We start from the raw sequence: 19,756 nt of genomic DNA, 5'->3' as shown, positions 1-19,756 counted from the left end.
CCATACCTAAATGTACATACTACCTCAATAAGCCTGACTAACCGGTGTCTGTATATAGCCTTGCTACTGTTATTTTCAAATGTCTTTTTACTGTTGTTTTATTTCTTTACTTAACTACACATACACACACATACATTTTTTTTTCGCACTATTGGTTAGAGCCTGTAAGTAAGAATTTCACTGTCAGGTGAACACCTGTTGTATTCGGCAAATAAACTTTGATTTGATTTGAGAAAGCTTACAGCTTTTGTAAAAATGTACTTTTCGTTGCAGTTTTTGGAGATTTTACGCAGCAGGTTGGTGACAGATCGAAATTTACTGGGAGGGAGGAGTGGTCGAAAATAGGAGGTTTGTCAATCATTTTTTTTGTTTGTTTTGGGGAGGATTGTGTGGGTGTTTTTGGAGCACAGGGGAGGGCAGTGTCTTTTTTTACATTTTACATTCACTCTTCTGCTTGTATTTTCCCTATAAACAACATCTTGACTTACTTTTGATATTACTCTAATAACGTTTTGAAACATTTGTGAAGGTTTGGTACAGCATGGTGTGGCTATTATTAATCTTTAGCTACTATAGGCCTATGAGCGCGTTGGACTAGTAACTGAAAAGTTCAAATCCCCGAGCTGACAAGTTGAAAATATGTTGTTCTGCCCCAGAACAAGCCAGTTAACCCACTGTCATTCAAAATAAGATTTTTTTCTTAACTGACTTGCCTAGTTAAATAAAGGTAAAATAAATAAAACATATGAGGGCAATGCATCCTGCACTCAAACTGACTCTGTTTAGGCCTACAAGTGTTACTCCTATCATCTAACACTATAAACTTTATCTTTATAAAAATTATTTTGATCGGAAATGAATGATGCAGTAGCCATCGGCATATCTACCCATTTTTTTTGCAGAAAAAGTTTTTTCTGAATTTGTTTCAGGCTGTTTTTAAGGACATGTAAATGTGGCTCATTTGGCCAACATCCCTTGTTTATTGATGTCGCTGGCTGCGCCAGGTTGGATCTGAATGCATATAGATGTACATTAAATTTCACAAATGTCAGTTAAATTAAATCTTTCCTGTCATGCTGTCTGGAGCCAAATTTTCCTTAAGGAAACTCTGAAATGGCAAGCTTGTAAGAATTGTACTTAAACTCTCCCCTCAAACTAATCGGGAGGTTGAGAAGTTTTTTGTCTCTATCTCTGTAATGTGTCTGTATCAATCTCCCGACCTCAAATAATAATACACAGTTTGCTTTGCAGTTCATTTCAGTATGATCATTTCCACATGTGCATTTACATGTTGGTCATTTAGCAGACACTCTTACGGTCAGTGCATTAAACTAAAGGTAGATAAACAACAAATAGTCATAGCAAGTAAAATGGTTTCTGTAACAGTTACTGAGAATATTGTTGCTGTTCAGGTCGGCTACTTGCAAATTTATTGATGTATTTTAAAATACAAAATATATGCATTTTAATTAAATACAGTACATTTCAAAATACAAGTATGCTTTAGTTTATTTTGATACATTTGAGCTTTTTGGTATTTTATAATTGTGTTTTGTCATTTTTGCCCGTCCTTGTATAAACCCCATTTTGTCATTTTGTTCCCAGTTTACTTTCTATTCTGGAATTATCTATGTACATGTATTCAATAGAGTGCAAGCAACTAAAACAATTCCATGTATATTAAGAAATTACATTTCTTTGATACCAGGATATACCATTTCCAAATTTATTTTTTTACAGAAGACCTTCACATTTAGTAACCACTTTTTACAGTGTAGGGAAAAAAAAATAAAAATTGTGACGCACTCCCAGTGACTTTACTGGACCATTCTGACTAAAACTCCCCCCCCCAGGCTGACGCCTCCTGACTCTGAGCATCCGTTCCACCTTTCTCTCGCTCAGTGAAGCATGTGCCAAGAGGATTAAAGATGGCGTCCTCTAGGGCGGCGACATGCCATCTGGACAGGAGTTGATCCGGGAGGGAGGGGTGATGGAGGGGGATAGTAATGAAAGCATCTCAACTGAGTGACTAATTAATGTTTGGTCTGTGCTGTTTATAATTTGGGTTGGTAGTGTTGTCAATCTGGAATATTATTTATCTCAAAAAGAGGACTTTGAGTGCCTGTAATTTTTACACATTCTACAAACAACAGTATTGCAAGGTGTAGTGGAGCATTGCATTTATGACAGATTTTTGTTTCGTTTTTTTGGCACACAAATCCTCTCAATTACTTCCCTAGTGACATTTCAATTGTACTACTCTACTGTGGGTGTTTTAGTACTTTAACTCCAAGGCACTGTTTTTGCCAATACTTTTTTTTTATCAAGTCCACCATATAACTCAGTTTTTTTTAAATGTCTTTCAACTTACTCTTGAAAGTTGTAATAGCAGAATGTACAAGGGAAAAACAATTGGTGGTGCAAAATCTTAAATTGAAAGCTGGACTACATTCCTGCTGACCCCTCAGTTTGGGAACCACTAATGCAGGGGATGGAGAGGTTGTTGAAGTTAGCCTCTCAATTTTAACTGCCTTGATGACCTTGTTGTTGTTGTTTTCCCCCTTGTATCATTGAGCTTGCTATTTTTTAGGTGCCATGCACCTTTGTTGTAATGCACTTTGCTTTTAGTATTTTCATGTTAAAAATTGCTATTACATTTTATTCCTTACTCTGTATGTTTCCTTGGGTATCTTGAAAGGCGCAAATAAAATGCATTATTATTATTATTGTAGTATTACAATCTCCAAATTAAACTTAGTCATGCAGTGGATGTTCTAATGCAGTAAAAAATGGATCATCCTCAAGACAATCCTACTGTGATGTGGATTAGACATGCTAAATGCTAATGCCTCCGTAACCTTTCCCCAGGACTGATGTGTGTCATCTCCGTTTTTCTCATCACATTAAGATCTCATTTGAAAGGTTAAATCTCATGTTTCCTCTTCAATTTCCCAGAGGTGAAGGAGAGACAATGTCTGATGTTACCCATCATGGCCAAGTGGAGTGGAGGAGTCCTCGTCTACAACCCAAATGGCATCCTATTCCCTATATAATGCACTACTTTTAACCAGGACCCATAGGGCTCTGGTCAAAAGTTGTGTACTGTTTAGGGAATAGGGTGCCATGTGGGATGCAATCGATGAGTCCACCTCCAAGTGGAGGAAACTAGCAATGCATTTTAATCATGCAAGACATGGAAATATGAGAATGTAGGTCACATGTTAACGACAACTGACAGACTTCAGAGGGACCAGGAAGTTTGTTTTGATGTTTTTTTTACAGTTTTTGCTTTACTGCAGGACATAGAAAAGGTAAAGGGCTTGTTGTATTGTTTGTGTTCTGTGTGACGGGTTATGAGGGCGTATTAGTGGAAGCCTGCTGATGTACCTGACTCTAATAAGAGTTAAGCCCTAATGGTAAACCAACCCCCTCCCCTTTTGCTATCTCTGTCTCTCCCCTCACCACACTACTACAGTACTCCCCCATTTCCGTGGAATCATCTGTGAACACATTAGCTTGGACGAGATGCCATCCCCAAGTGGCACTACTGTCTTTCTGATTAGAATATCCCCCCAGTGACCACAGCGTACATCACTGGCTCTCTCACTGTAGGAGGGAGGGCTCTCCAGCTCCCTATAATCTGCTTGATGAAGATCCCAGTGCCCCGGGGACCTGACCGGGGGCTGCCTCACACCAATCACGGCTGCCCCAGCTCCCAGCGTACACGCAAGCCCTTCGCCACTGAGCCAGTCAGCGAGCTAGTCAGTGCTTACAAACCCTCTCTCATTCTGTCGCTCTCTTCCACTCGCTCTCTCACACACTCATACAAGCTTGCTTGCTCTCTCTCTCTCTCTCCCCTCTCTCGCTCGCTCTCACTCGTCATTGTAAAACCACAGGGAGACTCATTGTGGCTCCTACATTACCTCTCTCTCACCCTATTGTTTTATACTTCTAGTGGCACACGCTCCGGGATCAGCTCTGGCGTGGGCACTAGGCTATGCACAGAGAAGGATAATGAAAGAAACGCACCAACGAGAGAGGTAGGGGTAAATGAGAAAAGAGATAATTAAAGAGCGGAGGAAAAAAGGAGAAGAGAGGAGAAGCTTGCATTGTATTCTTCACAGGGAAAAGAACCTTGGATTAAGCTGACTTTGAAACTGTTTGCTATAATTTTGATCATTCAAGGTAAGTGTGCTGTTTAATTATATCTTAGTTGGGCTGTGTTTCATTGTTGTTTTTTTAGAAGGTAGGCTATGCTGATAATGAATATATTTCTCCTCCAAGTCAATGATGAACTAACTGAGTTACAGTGCCAGCAACTCATGGACATTTCTGTCACTGCAGCTGCCCCAAATGGCTTTCAAAGCCTCCTTGATGTCAATGCTTTTTTCTATGATATATATTTTGACTTGTCAATAAAGTCTCTTTCATTAACCCCCACCCCCCGGCACATGAGTAAGTTGTTATATGTTATCCACACCACACGTGAGTAGGAATTGCATACAGAGGGAACAGAACCTGCGGGTGTCCTTGAAACAGTTCTTGCAGAAAGAGTTTGAGAGAGACAGGAGGTTTGTGTTCAGAGTACAGTCAGTCCTACTGAAGAATGTCTCCCATGCATGACTGTACTGTCTTTGTGGTCTTTAGGTCAAAGCGAGCCTATCCATTTGTTCATAGATGACACAGTAGGTGTCAGCGAATGCAGATTGGCACATGCGTCAAAGCATCCCTCACTTGGACTGTGTGATGACCCTGTTTAGAAGTCATAGTGAGTGATTTTTGTTCATTTGCATTTAAAAGGCAATATTGATGTTCAACTTGGCATTGGAAAGTGTTCAAACATTGGATATCAAACCATAGCCTGTCAAGTAGTTTGGGCAACATCAAGGAGCTGATTTCAACACTGCCTTGAGGGAAACCAAAAAGCAGAAGTCAACATTTCTTGATTGCATGTGGTTCAGCTTCACAGCAATGTTTAACACTCTTGTAAATCAGATGAAAACAAAACATTTTATCATTGAATTTGCTAAAATAGTTTTAGTAAGAGATTCCATTTAAGGAATATAACTTCACAATGTGAAATCATGTGAAACCATGTTTTTGGAACACTTCACGTGATGATATTTCATATGAAGTTTTACATGTGGATGTTCATGTGATCACATAACCTTTCACATGTGGATTCAGATTTTCACATGTGAATATATTTTTCACACGATACTTAACAGGTGATGCTCTGCAAACAAAATAAATTGTGTCCTTGGGATACAGACACAAACAACACTTTAGAACATAGTGTTTTCAAATCATAAATTTGACACAAATGATTACATTGTGTATGTTTATTGAGATAGAAATTATTCTTCAACAGGTTCAACAAACCTGGGGTTTGAACTCACAGCCTCTTGGTTTACGGCATGCCAATCTTCCTGCTATGCCACCATGTCCGTCTCAGTAACTGATTTCACCTGTATTCCTACACTTTGGACTTATTAAAGTAAAAATATAATATTTATAATATTATATTTATAGTGATTGAGGCATTGCATTAAAACGGAATAATATGGCCTACCAATATTAGACAACTATACAGAAAACCCCTCAAATTGCTGAAATAAATAAATAAAATCAATGAGGAGAGAAAAGTCATATTTAACCGATAACTAAAATAGCAGTGCAGATGGTACTCTTTTGTGAAGATATGTATTATAGGTAATGAATGTGTAGCAAAATGCTACAGAATTTGCAACGCAGAATAATTGTGATTTCAAATCTCAGGTGCAGTCATATTGAAAAGACAGAACTATGTGATCATGTCAAATAGAATCATATTGTCATTGATGAAATATTTGCACACTATTTTAGCTGAATAACGTACCACTTACTTTAAAAGGAAAAGATTATGCATTTAACACATTTTAACACCTCCATTTCACATGTGAGTGTAACGGGGTGAGTGACTGGTTTCCGGGAATTCTATCGCAGGAGAGCAGAGATGGGTGATAACAGGAGAACTTTAATATACACTCTGGCCCAAAGGCACAGGCGAGGCAGCACAAAGCACAACCACGGTAACATGAACTTGATAAACAAAACAAACAAACCTAAGTTTGAAACAAACCTAGCGCAAGCCAGCCTGAGGCGTAACACCCTACACAAAGAACATTTCCACACACAGACATGGGGGAAACAGAGGGTAATATACATTTAGTCTGATGAGGGAATGTGAACCAGGTGTGCGGGAAAACAAGACAAAACAAATGGAAAATGAAACGTGGAGTGGCGATGGCTAGAAGACCGATGACGTCGACCACCGAACGCTGCTCGAACAAGGAGAGGGATCAACTTCAGCGGAAGTTGTGGCAGTAGCCCCCGCTTCAGGGACGACCCGGAGGGCGAGGTGCAGGGCAATCCGGAAGAAGACGGTGGAACTCCCGCAGCATAGAAGGGTCCAGCATCTCAACCTCCGGACCGTAACCCTCTCAGTCCTTTCGCCGAATGCCTCAAATCCAGTATGGAGCGAACGGAGTACGCCGGGACCCCCTCGATGTTTAAAGGGGGCAGAGGAACCTCTAGCACCTCAGACTCCTGGAGCGGGCCAGCCACCACCAGCCTGAGGAGAGACACATGGAACGAGGGGTAAATACGGTAATCGGGGGGAAGCTGTAAGCTGTAACTAACCTTGTTCAGTCTCCTCAGGACTTTAATTAAATGGCCCCACAATACACAGCCCCAGCTTCCGGTGGGGCAGGCGGAGCGGCAGGTTTCGGGTCGAGAGCCAGACCCGGTTCCCAGGTGCGAACACCGGGGCCTCACTGCGGTGACGGTCTGCGCTGGCCTTCTGGTGCTGGAGGTGAACATGGGCGACGTCCCAGGTCTCCTCCGCACACCTGAACCAGTCATCCACTGCAGGAGCCTTGGTCTGACTCTGATGCTAAGACGCCAGAACCGGCTTGTACCCCAGTAAGCACTGGAAAGGATAGAGGTTAGTGGAGGAGTGGCAGAGCGAGTTTTGATCCATCTCAGCCCCGGGCACGAACGCCGCCCACTCCCCCGGCCAGTCCTGACAATCATACCACAGAAACCTACCCACATCCTGGTTAACTCTCTCCCTGTGCCCATTACTCTCAGGGTGAAAACCAGAGGTAAGGCTGACCGAGACCCCCCAGACGTTCCATGAACGCCCTCCAGACCCTCGAAGTTAACTGGGGACCACGATCACACACTATATCCTCAGGCACCCCTTAGTGCCCGAAGACATGTGTAAACAAGGCCTCCGCAGTCTTTAGGGCTGTAGGGAGACCGGGCAGAGGGAGGAAATGGCAGGACTTGGAAAAACGGTCCACAACGACCAGGATTGTGGTGTTTCCCTTTGAGGGAGGTAGATTGGTGAGGAAATCAACCGACAGATGCGACCAAGGCCGTTGTGGAACGGGTAAGGGCTGTGGCTTACCTCTGGGCAGGTGCCTAGCGGCCTTACACTGGGCGCACACCGAGCAGGAGGTAACATAAACCCTCACGTCCTTTGCTAAGGTGGGCCACCAGTACTTCCCACTCAGACAGCGCACCGTCTGACCGATGCCTGGATGACCAGAGGAGGGTGACGTGTGGGCCCAATAGATCAACCGGTCATGGACAGCAGACGGAACGTACAGACACCCAGCAGGACACTGGAGATGAGTGGGCTCTGCAGGTAAAGCCCGCTCAATGTCCGCGTCCAGCTCCCATACTACCGGTGCCACAAGGCAGGAGGCCGGGATTATGGGGGTAGGATCCATGGGCCGCTTCTCTGTGTCATACAGCTGGGAGAGTGCATCTGCCTTAACATTCTGGGAACCTGGTCTGAAAGAAAGGGTGAAAACAAAACGGGTAAAAAACATGGCGCACCTTGCCTGACGAGGATTCAGTCACCTCGCTGTCTGGATGTACTCCAGGTTGCGGTGGTCAGTCCAGATGAGAAAAGGGTGTTGAGCCACCTCAAGCCAATGTCTCCACGCCTTCAACGCCTTGACCACAGCCAACAGCTCCCTTTCCTCTATATCATAGATTAGCTCCGCCGGGCTGAGCTTCTTCAAAAAGAAGGCACAGGGGTGGAGCTTCGGTGGCGTACCCGAGCGCTGAGAGAGCACGGCTCCTATCCCAGCCTCGGACACGTCTACCTCCACCGTGAACACCAAAGAGGGATCTTCTTTTTAGAGAAGGCGAGCACTCTCGCGACCACCCCGTGAGAGCCCTCCGTTGCCATGAAACAGTGTGGTCATGACAGGCTAAAAAGGGAAGGCCTAGCACCACGGAAACGCAGGAGAGTCAATGAGGAAGAGACTGATTCTCTTGCTGTGACCCCCCATGCGTCACCATGACCAAAGGAGTGGTGGCCTCCCTGATAAAGCCAGACCCTAATGGTCGACTGTCCAACGCATGAACTGGAAAGGGCCTAACCACTGGAACAATGGGGATGCCTAAACTATGGGCAAATGCTCTGTCGATAAAATTCCCAGCCGCGCCTGAATCGACGAGCGCCTTATGCTGGGAATGTGGGGAAAACTAAGGAAAGTTGGCTTGCAAAAACAGGTAGGCAACAGAGGGCTCTGGGTGAGAATAGTGCAAGCTCACCTGGGATGACGCCAGAGCGCTCTGCCTACTGCCGCGACCCCCAGAGGAACCAACCCGACACCGACTGGCAGTGTGACCTCTGCGGCCACATATGGTGCAGGTGAAGAGCCCCCCTTCAGGGCTTTCCCCGAGAGGCACGAGAAGAGGGTGGCCACCCTCTCACATCCTGAAGGAGCCCGTGGACGGTCCCCAGATACAGGTCCAGCTGCAACAGGAACCCCTGGCAGAGTGCCGCCATCCCATCTAACTCTGGGAAGGGTGAGATGAATCCCACTGGGACCGGGTGCAGGGGAGGCGAGTAGTGGAGACCCCTGTTGTGCTGGTGGGGGCGCTGAAGGGACTCCCTGTATCTCCCAGCGGTCCATAGTCTGGGCGACGCGGTCCATGACAGCGCTGAGATGGTGAAGCATCGCCGCGTGCTCCCAGATGCGCTCTTCTACCCCCACAACGGGGGCACCCGCTCCTGCTGACTCAATTGATCGGTGTGGAATTCTGTAACGGGGAGAGTGACTGGTTGCCGGGAAGTCAGACGCAGGAGAGCAGAGATGGGTGATAACAGGATAATGTCAATATACACCCTAGCGCAAAGGCACAGGTGAGGCAGCACAAAGCACAACCACGGTGACATGAATTGGATAAACAAAACAAACAGACCTAGGTTTGAAACAAATCTAGCACAAGCCAGCCTGTAGCGTAACACCCAACACAAAGAACATTTCCACACACAGACATGGGGGAAACAGAGGGTAATGTAAATTTAAAATTTAGTCTGATGAGGGAATGAGAACCAGGTGTGCGGGAAAACAAGACAAAACAAATGTAAAATGAAAGGTGGATTGGCAATGGCTAGAAGACCGGTGACGTCAACCGCCGACTGCCAAACGCCGCCCGAACAAGGAGAAGGACCAACTTCGGTGGAAGTCGTGACAGTGAGGAGAATAACATTTGTTCAACTCACATGTTAATTGCAGATTCAGATGTGGAGTTGCATTTTCACATGTGAAAAACTTTGTTGAAATGTTGCATCCCCATGTTGTCACATTTATTTGACCATTATATCATGTTTTCACATGCGGAGCTTCATGTTATCACTTGTTACTTGTACATGTTGTCACATCTTATCACTTTAACTTCACATAAGATCACTTGTTAAACACGTTATTACATGTGAAATGAATGTGTTTTTTCTGTAAGGGATCAGATACTTTAATATTTAAATAATAACTGCAGAAGTGACAGTAAAAATGTGGGTGTGCTTTTCATATGCACTTTTTTTAAATCCAGAAACAACACAGCCTTCTTTGGAATGCTCACATTGCAGGTACGACTTTATATACTGCATATTATAGCCCATGTTTATGTACATTTCTGAATTACCTTAGTGGATTAGAAGATTTCTGGTAGTATCCAAGGGGATTTGTACCAACAACCTGAGAGAATATGAAAAGGCAACACACACTACAGTATATGCTACATGTAGAATAAGGGATCATAGATGCACCATGTTATTCAGATGAGCTGTAGAAGAAGATATGAGTACACCATATTAAATATCTACACTGCTACACCGCACATACCTGTAGGGTTTACATGTGTGGAGACAAATTGAATGCACATGTAGAGAGTTATGCATCTCAGTGATCCATTTCTGTGGAGTATTTGTTTGTCGAAAATCCAATGCATTCATAATGCATTGCATACTGGATATGACAGGATATAGATTTTAGGGAGAATTGAAAGCGGTGAGCAAGCATTTTATTCAGTGGCTGTTTTAGTACATCTACTCTGCTGAAAGTATTTATTTTTTAAGAAATGATTTGGTAACATAATGGTAACATTTTAACTAAACCCAACAGGTACTTTGATATGTGAATATAGGTAAATATTGCCAATTGGAATGCTGTACTGAAAACAATGCAAATGCTGTGTGCATTCACAGTCCTTTCATCTCCATTTTCTGTAATGGAATTCCAAAGGAGAATATAATGTATATATGACAGTGATGACATGTGACACTTCATGAGTTTCCTGCATCTCGTCTGACATCATATTTATGCACAGGCATACTCCCCGACCTATGCCTTCAGATTGCATGCAAAACCCACACTTGCCTACACTGCTCTGCACCACTTTCTCAGAGCAGATCTAATGTCGCACTCTTCAGAGGCATATACATAGCAGTATTTGGGCTGTGTTGCAAATGGCACCCTATTTCATACATAATACAGTACTTTTGACAAGTGCTCATAGGATAAGATCTTTGGGCCCTGGTCACAACAAGTGCAATATATAGGGAATATGCTGCCATTTGGGACACAACCTTGTCTTATCACCATTCAGCTGGAAACACTTGCTTTAGAATAATCAAATCATTCTCCAAGGAGTCCACTATTACATAGAACAGGAGATGGCCCTCTTGAGCAGTATCTATGGAGGGTATACAGGAGAGAGATTAGCATTCAAAACATGCACCCACACTGGCTGTAACTACATGAATTATGTGATAAGCGAGGGAGACATATAATGCATTAATGTACACTGGCGATGGTGATGCTTCATGACTACAGCACATGTCTTGTCTGTTACATTGCTTAGCACTTCTGGAACTGACTTGTGTCAATAGCATTTAGATAGCCTTGATGGGCCGGATGGAGTGCCCTACTAATTGTGTTAATTTATTGACAATCCCATTTTATACAGGTCTGGTTAGATTAACAAAAGTAGAGTCAGGTGACAATCTATTAGATTTGTTAATTGTAAAACTTTACAGTAAACTCAACTGTAACTGTTCTGTAAACCTACCTGTAAATGTTCTGTAAACCTCATAGCTATCCAAGTATCTTTGGGTAATCCACTACACTTACTGTTGCATGACAGGCATGCATCTCCCACAACAAGACAGCAGCAAATACACTCAGCTGAGTTGTGACATCCCCTACGAACCCTCTAATGGAGTTCTTGAGTCCCAAATGGCAGCATATTTCCTACCTAGTATAATAGTTTCTAACCAGAACAATATGGGGCCTGGTCTAAAGTAGTGCACTCAAAAAGGGAACAGGGTACCATACCGCTTCTCATGGTTCTACCCACTTTTACTGCGCTCCATGTAATTTTAATGGCAATACTGAGTGGCTCCACAAAAAGACCAAGTCCGTCTGCAAATTCCTCACTGTCACTATATGAAATAATCTGCAGCACTGTTTGACCAGGGGAAAGAGAAAGGCCTGCATCACAAATGGCACCCTGTTCCATTTATAGTGCATTCTTTTAGGGCTCTGGTTAAATGTAGTGCACTATATAGGGAATAGGGTGCAATTTGGGATGTAGTCAGAAAAAGGAGGGTGTTTATGGATGTGTGTCCTGTATTTATTACCATAAGAAGAGCAGAAATGATCAGTCATTCGGATATGCCACCTATCACCCCCTTCTGCCGAATGTGTCGGTCAAGAGCCTTCTGCTTAAATGGGATCAATACTTGAGATTGTTTGGAGTCTTAATTGTAAAACTTTACAGTAAACTCAACTGTAACTGTTCTGTAAACCTACCTGTAACTGTTCTGTAAATCCACTACACAGAACTGTGTCCCAAATGGCACTCTATTCCCTACATAGTGCACATGTTTTGACCAGACCCTGCAGACCTTTAAGACAAGGCTCAGACAATCAACAGCATGATTCCTAAACATCTCAAATTAAGGTCCTGCCGTGATGGATGAGCCTCTGTCTACAGGAGGTATTGCTCCTCGTTTCCTCCTGACTGATGGGCACTCCAACTCTGCAATTATTTAAATAGATTTGTCACCATTACTTTGTCAAGTTTCTGGAGGTGGTAACTTCTGCTGTGTGCTGGAACACCTCTTTAGAGAGGAGAAAAGGAAACCTCCCCTAATATTTTCCAAATCATTTTGAGAACCACTCATCATTTCAATCAGATGACATTGGGTTAGTTTAAAAATCGACTGTAACGTTACAGATTTGTGATCCCCTGGGAGTGTAGTTAAATAATATGACAGAAGAACAGACATCATGTTGCATGGGTGTCTGTCTGTTTACCCTAGTGAACTGTAAGCTGTAAGAGTGTGATGCAGTGTGTTAGCTAGCTGGATGGCGAGCTTGTGGGCCCAGCAGAAACGGCCAAACCTAGTCCTCTGAGGACCCGGCTGGCCAGGAGATGTGCCGACTCTGCAGGACAGAGATTATTGTGTGGCCATATCAGAGTACAGCCACCACAGACTCCTCCCTCCCGCACTGCCATCGCTTGGTCCTGGCACAGGGGACAGAGTCAAAGCGAGAGAGAAAGGCATGGTTTTCCCTTTCACCCAAAATGTTATTGACATTGTACCCCTGTTCAACCTGATCTTTTATATTCTCTCCTATGGGATTTTATTCCATTCCATTCTGTTCTGTTCATTCTGTTCCAATTAAAACTGTTTCTGGAGGAAAGCTTGGAGGCAGTTTAGAAGTATCAGCTCCTAGAATGTGTACAGTGAAATAGAGACAGAAACCGACCCCTTGTCATTCAGTCAAGTTCATATTTGTCTTTTTCAAACATTTTGACTGGTGAATCATTTTGACTGGTAAATAATTATATTAAAGCATTAGCTAGTTGCCTTCCATTTCTGTTTTTGAATACCACAGCATTAAGACTTAAAAATAGCAGTCACAGCAGTGACTGCCTGAGGCTTTTGTGCCTTTGAATACATTTTGTTCCATGCCTGTGAAACATTCACCACAGAATCCTTGTAAACGGTCGACAGGTGTGGTAGCCATGAATTCACTGGAGGCCATCCATAAGCAAAGCCATGATGGAGAGTGTTGCATTACAACAATGTGTTATAGTTTTATGGTATGTGTCTGTGTCTGTGGTGTATTTGATATTATAGTCCAACTGCACAGGTAAATGGTTTGGCTGGCAGGCAGGCAGGCAGACAGGAAGGAAGGAGGCGGGAGGGAGGACGGACTGTTGGAGGAAAAATTCCACTGTGTGATGATGTGTGGGTCTGGTAGGAGTCCATAACCTTAAACATAACCTCCTTAGCTCCCATTGGCAACACTGCAAAGATTTCCTGTCACACAGGTGAATGACTATTAGTTTACTGACCCTAGAGGTAGAGGGAGATTGTAATGATTTCCAGAGAAGAAAGGTAGCTACTGTAGCTTGGGGCCATTTCAGGTTACTAGTGGCATACCTTGCCTCTGCTGGAGGATAGAGCTGGATATGTGAGGAAAAAATAGATAGGAATAGGAATACCCCATTCCTGGTGAATTCACAACATCTCTGATTGTACTCAAGGGCATTAGCATACCCTTTTAAAGATGATGTCTTTGAGTGTGAGATCAGTATCATTCAAAACATATATTAATTATCTTCTGGTGTTTGGATGTAACTGTACACTTCAAAACAGTATTGAAACACTTTGTGGAATTCATGATTTATTCCAAGAGGGAATAATACATGCGTGTCTGTAATTACTAAACTGGATAATGTATCTCTGCCTTTCACTAGGCATGACTGTGAATTTAGCCCATGTGTTACCATGAAGCTCAAGAGAGAATGATCAAAACCTTTGAATACTCTGCAACAAAAACACAATTTGAAAAATGCATGTGCTTTTATCATGGTTCTGCTGAGATTTTCAGCAGAGTATATGCAGCAAATATATAAAGGTATACACTATTACTTTGATCAGAGAAATATGAATTAATCTTTCCGTTTATGGGGGAAAAGCCTCTTAGCCAAGAAGATAGGCGGCTATCTAATGGATAAAACATATGTGAGAACTCTCACAATATTTATCTCATCTTATCTGTCTGTCTGTTTTTATCCAATCCTTTACTCCTACGCATTTAACATGTTATCCTGTACCGGATGTCACATAGAATTTGGAGTTCCATCCATGCAAAAACTAATCTTCGCTTCATTACAGAGAAACCTGTTCCTTTAAATGCTCCCAGTAAGGCAATGGACACCATATCCCTGTGAAACACCTCATGAAAAAAAATCGACATTCAACCTTTCAAATTTCACACTGGAACTTTTCTGTAATCATAATATAGTAGATTTTGCATTTTTGGATATAATATGTTTGTATAAAAAAAAACACATAAAGGACATTTGGGAATGCTTTTTGCTTCTTTATTCCTCAAATATCAATATTGTACTGATATATCTTTTTACAACAACTAACACCCTTAAAATAGTGGAGCATGGACTTGGATATAAATACTTTGTATTTTGATTGTATCAGCATCGAGCTGGATTATTGGACTGTGGATTCTTTCTGGTTTGGTTAGCGTGCGACTCAGCATTTCTGAGTTTTGACATTGGTTTCAGAGCATCTCTTCTTCCTGATTTACCTCCTCCCCTGTAATGCTTATCTTGACACGGCGGAAATTACATCATAACTTTAAAGAGGAGGTTAGAAGAAGAAGCACCTCTACTTAGCCAGCATAACCACTAACATGATAATAGTACAATCATTTGGTGGGTGCTTATATTTGTCCTGTTTAACACATGTACAAGTGTGTATTAACCCTTTACACTCGCGGGAATTGGCTTTTACGGATAGGGCTAAATTGAAATATTTCTTACAGAAGATATATGAAAATCATATGCATAAGTGTCACACTGTATAATGATAGGAAACAGGGACAGGAATACTTAATAGGGGTATTTATTTCTCCACCCAAAATAAAGTAAGTCATGAAAACAACGGAGACAAAGCCCAAGACAAATACGTGTATATATATATAACACAGGGATGTAATCCAAACAAAAGAGCGAGGTTTAAACCTCTAAAAACACACGGGACGAGACCCGTAATAACGTGCACAATAACGTGTAGCACGAAAGCCAAAACAGAGTACAGACCAACAGACATGGGACAATAATCAACAAGGACAATGGGGAACAGAGGGCAATTATATACACATACTAATCAGAGGGAACCAGGTGTGCGTAATGAGACAAGACAGTCCGGGGTTGGTGGTAATGAATCCAATTCAGTGATGCCTAGAAGGCCGGTGAGCTGGTGAACGGATTGAATAGCAGTACCCCCCCTCCCATCACGCTGCAGCAGGAAGACACCGGCCTTGGGGACGACCACAGGGACGTGGTGCAGGTCGGTCAGTGAGCCAACAGTGATAATCCCTGGTCAGCAAAGTGTCCAGGATGTCCATCACAGGAACGCAGCACTGCTCCTCTGGGCCGTACCCCGCCTTACACCTCAAATTCAGGACTTCACAGACCGAGTATTCCGGCCCTCCCTCGATGTCCAGAGGAGGAGGCGGGGCGCCACTGGATTCAGCCTCAGCGAAAGTACCAGGCACCACTGACCCAAGGAGAGACACATGAATAGTTGGGGTAATTACCCCTCCTCGGGAATTTAAATGGCCACACAGCCGCAAGCTCAGCTTCCGGCAGGGCAGGCGGAGGGTGGAGAGCCAGACCAGGTCACCTGGAGAAAAAACAGGCGCCTCAATGCGGTGGCAGTCGGCCAGTTGATTGTGTCGACGCACGGCCCGCTGGAGACGAGTGTGTGCAGCACTCCAGGTCTCCTCAGCGCGCCGAAACCACTTGTCCACCGCAGGGTCCCCGGTCTGGCTCGTATGCCAAGGTGCTGGCAGTCCCGCACACCCGTGGGCACATAGGCACGGTTCTCCGGTGTAGTTGCGGGTTCCCTGTGCCGGGCCTGCCATATATCAACGTTCATGTCCCACACCAATGGCGCAATGATACGGGCGGAGGGATAATGGGGGTTTCCTCTCCCAACGTCATAGAGGCGAGACAGGGCGTCCGCCTTTACGTTCTTCGAGCCTGGCTTATAGGAAACCGTAACTTGGAACCTGGCAAAGAATAGAGCCCATCTGGCCTGTCTCGGGTTTAGCCTCTTCACTGCCCTGATGTACTCCGGGTTGCGGTGGTACGTCCACACCAGGAAAGGGTGTTTGGACCCTTCCAGCCATTGCACATCAGTGTCTCGAACACCCTCTCCAACCTCCACTGTCCAACGATGCTGCTGGGGACCTCTCAACAGGGAGGTAAGAGGATGAAGCCCCGGATGAACCTCCGGAAATAGTTTGCGAACCCCAGGAATCGCTGGACTTCTTTCACAGAGTTGGGGATGGGCCATGACCTGACTCTGCTGATGCGTTGCTCCCTCCATGGATATAAGGCAGCCCAAAAAGGAGACGGACTGCTGGAAAAACAAACATTTATCTTGTTTAACTCTTAGAACTACCCATCCCGGATCCGGCAGAATTGTCATCAGTTACACTAATTAGCATAGCGCAACGGTCAAAAAATATTACTAGAAAAAATTCATATTCATGAAATCACAAGTGAAATATAGTGAAACACAGCTTAGCCTTTTGTTAATCACCCTGTCATTGAACATTTTGAAATTATGCTTTACAGCCAAAGCAAGACAAGCGTTTGTGTAAGTTTATCGATAGCCTAGCATAGCATTATGTCCAGCTAGCAGCAGGAAGCTTGGTCACGAAAATCAGAAAAGCAATAAAATTAAATTGTTTACCTTTGATGAGCTTCGGATGTTTTCACTCACGAGACTCCCAGTTAGACAGCAAATGTTCCTTTTGTTCCATACTGATTATTTTTATAGCTGAAATACCTCTGTTTCTTGTCCACGTTTTGTTGAGAAATCCACCGGAAATTTCAGTCACGACAACGCCAATTTAGATCCATAATATTGACAGAAACATGGCAAACATTTTTTATAATCAATCCTCAAGGTGTTTTTCAAATATCTATTCGATAATATATCAACCGGGACAATTGGCTTTTCAGTAGGAATGAGAGGAACAATGGCCGTTGTTTAACTCTTAGAACTACCCATCCCGGATCCGGCAGAATTGTCATCAGTTACACTAATTAGCATAGCGCAACGGTCAAAAAATATTACTAGAAAAAATTCATATTCATGAAATCACAAGTGAAATATAGTGAAACACAGCTTAGCCTTTTGTTAATCACCCTGTCATTGAACATTTTGAAATTATGCTTTACAGCCAAAGCAAGACAAGCGTTTGTGTAAGTTTATCGATAGCCTAGCATAGCATTATGTCCAGCTAGCAGCAGGAAGCTTGGTCACGAAAATCAGAAAAGCAATAAAATTAAATTGTTTACCTTTGATGAGCTTCGGATGTTTTCACTCACGAGACTCCCAGTTAGACAGCAAATGTTCCTTTTGTTCCATACTGATTATTTTTATAGCTGAAATACCTCTGTTTCTTGTCCTCGTTTTGTTGAGAAATCCACCGGAAATTTCAGTCACGACAACGCCAATTTAGATCCATAATATTGACAGAAACATGGCAAACATTTTTTATAATCAATCCTCAAGGTGTTTTTCAAATATCTATTCGATAATATATCAACCGGGACAATTGGCTTTTCAGTAGGAATGAGAGGAACAATGGCCGTTGTTTAACTCTTAGAACTACCCATCCCGGATCCGGCAGAATTGTCATCAGTTACACTAATTAGCATAGCGCAACGGTCAAAAAATATTACTAGAAAAAATTCATATTCATGAAATCACAAGTGAAATATAGTGAAACACAGCTTAGCCTTTTGTTAATCACCCTGTCATTGAACATTTTGAAATTATGCTTTACAGCCAAAGCAAGACAAGCGTTTGTGTAAGTTTATCGATAGCCTAGCATAGCATTATGTCCAGCTAGCAGCAGGAAGCTTGGTCACGAAAATCAGAAAAGCAATAAAATTAAATCGTTTACCTTTGATGAGCTTCGGATGTTTTCACTCACGAGACTCCCAGTTAGACAGCAAATGTTCCTTTTGTTCCATAATGATTATTTTTATAGCTGAAATACCTCTGTTTCTTGTCCACGTTTTGTTGAGAAATCCACCGGAAATTTCAGTCACGACAACGCCAATTTAGATCCATAATATTGACAGAAACATGGCAAACGTTTTTTATAATCAATCCTCAAGGTGTTTTTCAAATATCTATTCGATAATATATCAACCGGGACAATTGGCTTTTCAGTAGGAATGAGAGGAACAATGGCCGCCTTTGTCTATTACGATCAGAGCTAATGGGAGTGAGGGGCTAGGTTATTCAGGGAATTTAATGGGAAAACATACTGGTTGAGTTGACAGAAAAGGAGGGGAGATCTTGCATCCTATCTGGGTTGGAGCAGGGGAATTCCCGAACTTGTCACCCCCTCGCCTATTAGAGGATAGAGGGCAGGTCGGGGAGAAATTACCAAATTCTCCACAATAGGAGCAGAGGCCCAGAATGCTCTTCTCCTACGTTCTGCCTCAGGCAAATGTGCAGAGCCCACCTACATCGGCTCTGGCCATGGAGAAGGTGTACCCATGGGCTCCGGATTCCACTCAGGTCTTCGTCGGGACTGCAGGAGGTTGTCCAAACGGATCGCCATACTGATGAGCTGGCGGAGTGACAGGTTGTCATCACGGCAGGCTAACTCCATCTGTACCTCCTCCCGCAGTCCACTGCGGAACACTGTGACCAGAGCCGACTCGTTCCATCCGGTGGAGGCCATGATGGACGGGAACTCCAGGGTGAACTCCGAGGCAGTCCTAGATCCCTTGCATAGTTGGAGTAGGCGCTCACCTCCCTCTTGGCCTTCCACAGGATGATCAAACACCGAGTAGAAGAGGAGGGTGAAGCACTAGTAGAACACGACCTTGGGTCCACCCATTTCCCAGACTGCGGCACCCCAGTCCAGGGCCTGTCCAGTTAGTACCTAGATGACGGTGGCAACCATGTCTCTCCCGGAGACAGCTTCGGCGTAGGGAGCACGGTACAGGTGGCATTGCAGAAGGAATCCCTTGCATCTTGCTGGCGTTCTGGGAGGGACAGGGGTATTCCGCGGACCGGCTCAGGTGGGACGGAGGCCGGTAATGGTGGTGTGGGGGTTGGTTCCGGAACTGGTGCTGGAGACTGGATGGACAGCACATTCCCCTCCAAACGCAGGATGGTTGCCAGCACGCTGTCCATGGCGCTGCTGAATCTGGAGAGACAGTCCTCATGATGCTGGACTGTCTCTTTGATGGTCACCTGCTCGGCCTTTCCCGCTGTCTCCATTTAGATGGGTCGATTATTCTGTTATGCTGTATAATGATAGGAGACAGGCAC

At 43.8% G+C, this 19,756-nt stretch overlaps 1 protein-coding gene across 1 annotated transcript in view; it reads left to right on the top strand.

Annotated features, from left to right (window-relative positions):
• Nucleotides 1–3,613: 3,613 nt before the first annotated feature.
• The window catches only part of LOC110535564 (cadherin-12-like), a 208,501-nt gene continuing 192,358 nt past the window's right edge, over nucleotides 3,614–19,756 (top strand). The window contains exon 1 of the mRNA XM_021620630.3: nucleotides 3,614–4,185. The gene's annotated coding sequence lies outside the window, so the exon portion shown is untranslated. The remainder of the gene's footprint in view (nucleotides 4,186–19,756) is intronic.

The sequence above is a fragment of the Oncorhynchus mykiss genome, chromosome 11, assembly GCF_057628025.1.
Source record: "Oncorhynchus mykiss isolate SJ-2025 chromosome 11, ASM5762802v1, whole genome shotgun sequence".
Classification (NCBI taxonomy): Eukaryota; Metazoa; Chordata; class Actinopteri; order Salmoniformes; family Salmonidae; genus Oncorhynchus; species Oncorhynchus mykiss.
The sequence above is the reverse complement of the archived record's forward strand: the minus strand, read 5'-3'. Positions and strand labels throughout refer to the sequence as shown.